The sequence below is a fragment of the Odontomachus brunneus genome, unplaced genomic scaffold, assembly GCF_010583005.1.
Source record: "Odontomachus brunneus isolate Ranch 3 - 2012 unplaced genomic scaffold, Obru_v1 Obru_scaffold_079, whole genome shotgun sequence".
In the NCBI taxonomy this organism is placed as follows: domain Eukaryota; kingdom Metazoa; phylum Arthropoda; class Insecta; order Hymenoptera; family Formicidae; genus Odontomachus; species Odontomachus brunneus.
The window spans coordinates 1,083,120-1,090,573 of record NW_022639529.1 but is presented as its reverse complement, the minus strand read 5'-3'; positions in this window follow the sequence as shown (position 1 = coordinate 1,090,573).

Genomic DNA, 7,454 nt, shown 5'->3' with positions numbered 1-7,454 from the left:
TTTTTTGTATATATATATATATATATATATATATATATATATATATATATATATATATATATCTTCTATTTTTTCGAATCCATAATTTTCTCTCTTTCCATTTTTTATATTAGTATTCAAATTGCAATTAAATTTTAGTTCTGTTTCTACGATAAATTTCATGTACTTCTTTTCATTAGGTCGTATAGCTAACATGTTTATTAATATTCCTACGCTACTAGAAGGTTGAAATAGGCACATTATAACGATGTTAATTTGAAAAAAAATATTCCATAATCGGTTTCGTTATCCCACAAAAGTGGGCTATATGTATATAGGTACGTTCGGCATTGCACATCTGATGCGAGTTAGCAGATGGCGAGGCGTAATCACATGACCTCTGAGCAAACCGAGCATTAAAGTAAATATTGGACGATCTTGAGCATTGTTGTGTCATGTACTTGCTTACTACTAGTTAATACTTTATATAACTCTCAAAATAAAGTTATGAATATAACTAATAACTATAAGTATCATCTGTAAAAAGGAAAAATTTATAAATTTCTTGACATTTATCTGTATCGTATATAATTATAAGTAATTAATTTAATTATATCCCGTATAAAGCCACAAAGTTTTAGTTGAAAAATTTATCTAAAGATTTTTTGTTTTTAAATACATAATCCGAACTTCTGGAAAAGAAAACAAGACTTACCGTTTTCGTTATATATAAAATGTTCACCACCAATTTCTAATATTTCACAAAATTCACTGTTTACGACTGATATAGACATTTTAGTAAAAAAAAAGATACCGTCTGGTATATAGAGATTATACAAAACTGACTAATGTACGTAAATAAAATTTTCGGGATGCTGCATAACAATTATTATAAATTATGTTGAGATGTATAACTTAAATTTTGGCGCGCAAAGGAACATATACCTGTGAGCTCGGTCTTTTAATTCAGAGTGGATCGAGGAGCTCCATTTGCTCTGAAAATATTAATGACGAACGCAGATGAGATGACACGGAGCAAAAAGATGTGAATTGCCGAACAATTTTCGAGCTAAAAGAGCACTCTGGTCTTAGATTTGCAATGCCGAACATATCTTATGTCTGTGTGTGGGCACGCGCGTGTGCATGTGCGCAAGTGTGTGTGTTTTAATATATTTGTAATTTGTTAGAAAAATTTAACTTTTACAATTGAGCGGATTCAATTATAAATTGGCAGGGTAATTAATTATTTGCCACAATAAAACGCGTTAATATATCAAATCACCATTGATACAATAGCGAGAGAATCAGTTATCTCAATAAATACGCGTTTTGTTGAAAATCCCAAACTATATTTCCCACTAATTCCAGTACAGAATTGTCTTAGCTACATCAACAAATTTGCCGTGTTATAATATCAAACTTTAGATACAATTACTAGTTTCATATGACTCCGGGACTTAGTTGTTATAACACGGCAAACTGACTGTCCGTATATTGCGGCCAGAGTTTTGCTAAACTAGTGAAGTTTCCAGTTGCAGTAGCGCAAATCTTTCTTTTCCATGTTCGTGTGGATACGTACACTCGCAGGAAATGATACGCTGCGTACACCGACAGTCTAATAGGTTTGTAAATTATTGAAGGAACTGCTCTGCCGGGCCGCCCGTGAAAGACGAGGTAGGCGTGGTGAGATGAAATTTAAGAGTTGAAAATTGGACGTTACTCCCGGCGAAATGACTGGCGAAACTTTCCCTCTCCGGCGACCATCCCAGGCAGGAATTCCGCAGTCTAAGAACAATTCCCGCGGTACATACTCGCGATATTAAATATTTCCACACCGCAAATTAAGACCTCAATTAAAGTGGCCGTTCTGTTTGAATTTGAACAAAGAACAGGCATTGTTATTTGTCCGCTTTGTTAAAGAACGACTCGTTGTCGTAATCCTCGCAGTTGGTCGCTCTCGTAATTTTCTTGCGGTTATCGTATCGACTATCCATTACGAAATATCCTGTATTACTCGATATTACTTGAGAATGCGACATTAGAACGCGAAGAATCTACGAGTGCCGCGGATATGAGAGAGCAAGGGCAGTGGCGAGATCGTAGGCCATCGACTTGCGACAGTTAAAATGTGGCGACGGCAGTGCAATAACAATAACAATTGCGTCGAGCGAAAATAACAGGAAATGGAAGAACACACAATGTGGTAAGTAGAAATAAGGTATAAATGTGTCCGCGCGCGCACATCTCGGATTATGATGATAGTCGCCGATATTAAACTGCGATCGTTTGTGGTCTCGCGACCTATTCGAGAAGGTGTGGAATCGTTTGAAAGATTATTAACGAAAGTGCACGCGAAACCGTCGACTAAGCTGACGCTTCGCACTTTTTTTATTAAGGAGTTTATTCACTAGATATGTATTCTCAAAGCACCCAAGGGGCGCATTTTTAATATCGTATTAAGGGAGCTATTCATAAATTCACTATTTATCGAACAAAATTATGTTTTTATATATTTATTTCAGTATTTAAATAATAAAAGTTTATTTGGAACTCATTTTATATGATACAATTTCACGTTTCACTAGTAGGGGAAAGTTGGCTACCGGGATAAGCTGGCAAAATCGATTATTTCTATTGTTCTTTAACAGATTTCAGAGTCAGGCAGCAATTTCAAAACTATCTTTGACATGTTTAAAAATTTTGCTTAATTAATTCTATAACTTATTAGAAAAAATAGTAAAATTACGGTTCTGCTAACTTACTCCATAGTCAATTAGCCCCGGTCTTACCTTTATAATATTACTTAAAACATAAAACAGCAATTTTTTATTTATAATCACACTCTTACACATAAACAATATAGCGAATACTATTTTTTCTTTTATATCACGTTTCTTAATATGTAATATTTATAACAATAAATTTTTTATTTAGATAATATCACTTTTTACGAAGTTACATTGGAATAATGGTCATCTATATTGCTTCTACTATAACTTTATACATATATACAAGGTTTCTCATTTTAACTTAGACACTGTAATATCTCGACAACAATATATTTAAAAAAAGTGTTTTAAATTAAAGGTATAAAGTTTGAAGAGAGGATGAGTTACTTATATTTTAGGTTCAGGACTCACTTCAAGACCAATAAAGCCTAAATTGACTTTTTTAATGGAAATACTTATTTTTTATTGCAGATTCGTATTCGACGAGAAAAGATAAGACAATTTTATTCTTAGTAATTTTTCGTTAAATTCTCTTCAATACGCTTCCATAATTGCGCTTAAAGTTTTTATTTTGAAACATATTACGGAATGTCAATTTTTGGACAAGATATTGAAGAAACGATGGGTTTGACAAATACATTTATATTTTAACGTTTTGTAATGGTGATTTTACAGTTTGTTTGGATTTTTTGTCCGAAGCCAAAAATTTCAAACTATCATATTTGACTGTAGGATTACCTTAAAATTAGTCTTTAGCTTTTTAGCAGGATGGTTTCGTCCCCTATTGACTAGTTTTGCCTCTATTGACTGGATCGTTTCCTAATCTTGCCTTAAGGGAACTAGAACGGTTTGAAATCTTCAAAAAATCGATTTTTGGGTTTTTACATAATCGTTTAGTACAATTCTTTAAGAACATTTTGGCGCAAAAAGAACTTTAATATTCGCAAAATTGAGTTCAAGAGAGCCAAAAATTAAGGCCTTAATGTTACATTAAATTTTTATATAATTTTAAGCATTTTTGTTTGAGTGAATAGACTTCTTATTATAGTTCAGTTAGTGGTGTTTTCCGTTATTTGACGTATCATAAAAAAGACCGGAGCAAGATGCAACGCTTTTCAATTTTGTATTCAATTTCATATTCAATTTCGATATTATAACTTTTAAGATACTAATTATTGTGATGGATTCAACAGACATGATATAAACAATTTTCTTTCATGATTTTATATCTGCAAAAACTCTGTAAACCGTAAATTTTGTTTTGTAATAACCCAAATACGAACATGCTGAAATATGGTCATTTTGTCCTGATGTCGGATCAAGTTGGGTCAAGCAACCTAGGGTAAGAAAATCAAATATAAAATAAGGGAGACCGGGACCAGATGGTACATATTTCAGAATTTCGAAGTTACAAGTTCTCAAACCACAAATTGTGATTGACTGTACAAACATAATAGAGACATTCTTCCTCTATGTTTTTATTTCTGTAACGATCTTGTAAATTATAAAATTTCCTAGCGAATACAATAATATAACAGTTACATCGTCATAATATAACGAAATGTAACGTACAATATAACATATTTATTACATGTAACATACACGTTAGTTATAATTTCCCATTCAAATGATATTGCAAATATATAACTGAAATATAAAGTGTTACTAAAATGTTATATAGCTGTTATATATATTGCTAAAATGTTATATAGCTATAAATTATTATTTTCCAGCAATTATAAGTATTTAATTGTACGCAGAGATTATAAGTTATCACTCAAATATTAATTAATTTGTAAAGGTATGCTCCTAAAAATATTATAATTACATATTTCGTATAAAAAATATTTTTACTAAAGAAATAATAACATAAAAGTATCTTGCCATCCTAAATTAATTAGCTTCCAGATAACACAAGATATTTCAGAATCATCCTAGAACTATTCTAGATGTCTAATGTCTCAATATGTCCTCAGGCATTTTATGCTATTGGAGCTATTTTCATTTATTCATTTTAATCGTTCTGTATATATTCAAATGGAAAGGATTACTATTGTAACAGTAATTTCCATTAACCAAAAAGTGTACCACTTCACTTTACTATAAAAGTGAACTCCATAGTACAAGTTGTACCGTCTTGTGATCATCGTTCTTATATATATTAATGCATCATATTTTACGTACGAGAAAGGCACGAGAAAACGGAAGTTATCTAGCGAATCATCCGATCCCTAAATATAAGAATACTAAATCCCTAAATATAAGAATGTAACATAGATGTAAAGCAAATAAACGCTTGTTATGTAACATGTTATATTTTAGTTATTTTGGTGTTATATAATTATATAACCTGTAAATAACAGAGAATTATAACAGTTCTAAAACACAATTAGATTGCAGTTATAAAAGAAAATTATGTAACTTTAACATTAATTACTTATAACATCCGTTATATTACGTGTTATTTTTATGTTATATAATAGTTATATTCTGTGTTTGCTCGGATTCTTTGGCAATAACCGAAAGTACGAACATGTTGCAATGTTTTACCGTAATAACGTGTCAAGTTGGCTTGCAGTTCCAAATGAAAAGGCCACATATAAAATATGTATCTTGATTAACAGTTCTAGAGTCTCCGCGAAAAGAATCTCCACAACTCTGCCTGTCTTCAAATAGTAGTAAATTTTACTTCATTCGTTTGTATATTTAATTTCAGCCATTTTATGAATGAAAATTGCTTTTATTACCAGAAACAGTTTATAAACTTGCAGGAAACTTCATTCTAACTAATAATACATTACTCAAGTTTATTCACACTCAATGGAGAATATAAACGAAATGTTGAGACGCTCGAAAATGTACTCGGAGTTATTCTTCAATCAATTTTTTCTATTGTTTAACTATAATATTATTCTGTTTTTAATGAAACTCAGGGGAAATATTCTAAAAGAAATATATTTTTCGATTTTATTTGAACTGTGTTTCTCTGACTAGAAATATGACTAGAAATAAACAAGGAACGATATGCAATGCCATTGTAAAATGACAGCAAATGCTTTGTCATGCAGATAAGAAAAACTAATGATAATATAAATAAGACACATGGCTAACATATAATTTTTAGGCTAACCGTTTCTCCCATTTAATCACGTGTTTCGACAAATAGATCCGGACAAAGATCTGGAATGTGAAAGCTAACTATCGCATTATATTATTGTGAGAATTTTACATATAATAAAAAGAATTATTATTTATATTTATTACTTACGTCTAAGTCTTGCCATGCTCAAACATATATGATATATAATTCATTAAATCGCGATGTAAAACGTACATTTTGCGTACTTCCGGTTATTAAATTCGCATTATGAGTAATTGATGTTATGCAAAATAATCACGATTTAAATATTTAAACAGTAGATCAATCTAAGTTGACTAATTACTAAGATGTTCCACCATAATTCACAATTTAGATGAATGTACTAAACTCTGGACGATTAAGGAAATACTGGAATATCTTCAGAGAAATGTTATAAACACTTCCGTCTGAAGCGTTATCGTCTTGTGTTGATACACAACACATAGTTTGCGGATAATGAGTTAGAGGCGTTAGTGATGCTTAACTTCATGTTAATATGTGTGTACATACATTAAATTTATATTAATATATGTGTACAAACACACTTACTAACGCTGCTAATGCTATATCCTATACAATGTCCCACCTAACTTGATTATCTTAAATATCTCGCTTATGTTTTATGATAGGAGGATGCCAAAGGGGGACATTATTCAGTTCGAGGAGACAAAATCTGTAAAAAAACAAGAAATTTTTGTCAAGGTCATATTTTTTAGGATTTCAAAATCATTTCAAAGTCATTGTCATTTTTTTATATGAGACTACATATTTTTATCATTGCGATATGAAAAAAAAAAGATAGAAGAACAAGAAAAATTTCTTGTTTTTTATAGTATTTGTCTCCTCGAACTGAATAATGTCCTCCTTTGGCATCCTCCTATCATAAAACTTAAGCGAGATATTTAAGATGGTCAAATTAGGTGGGACATCCTGTATATAGCATACTGTTCCTTTGACTGGAAATACATAAACAAGGAACGATTATATGCAATGCCATTGCAAAGTGACAGCAAAAACTTAGCTATGTAGATAAAAAAACTAATGATAATATAAACAAGGCATATGGCCAACATATAACCTTTAAGCCAGCTAGACCCGGTCTCTCTTATTTAAACTGTGAAATATTGCTGTTAATGATATTCTATACATATTATAGTAAGTTACAATATACGGTTAATTTAATCTTTTTTACCTACACTTTGGAAAATGGATGTGTGCAGTTTTCCTTGATATGTGGTACTTTTTTAAGCTTCTAAATATATTTTTGAAGATTGGGTGTTATTCCTACAGCAATCTATCCCGCACTATCTATCTATCTATTTTACTTTCTTTTTTCTCTATGTATAGTAATTGCAGAACATTTATGTAAAATATAAATTATCTTAAGTAATCTTAGATAACAGTTAATTTTTAAATTTTCTTTCGTTTTCGGTAAAAATATTGTAACAGCGCAATGTTTTAGAATGTATACTTTGATCGCATAAAAAAACTTTTGAATCGGTGTAATCAAAATAACATAGCAGGTCAAGAATTTATACGAGCATTTCGTGATAGGACATCCGATGACATGTTGAACAGTGTAACTATTTTTCAGTAGTTTATAAGCT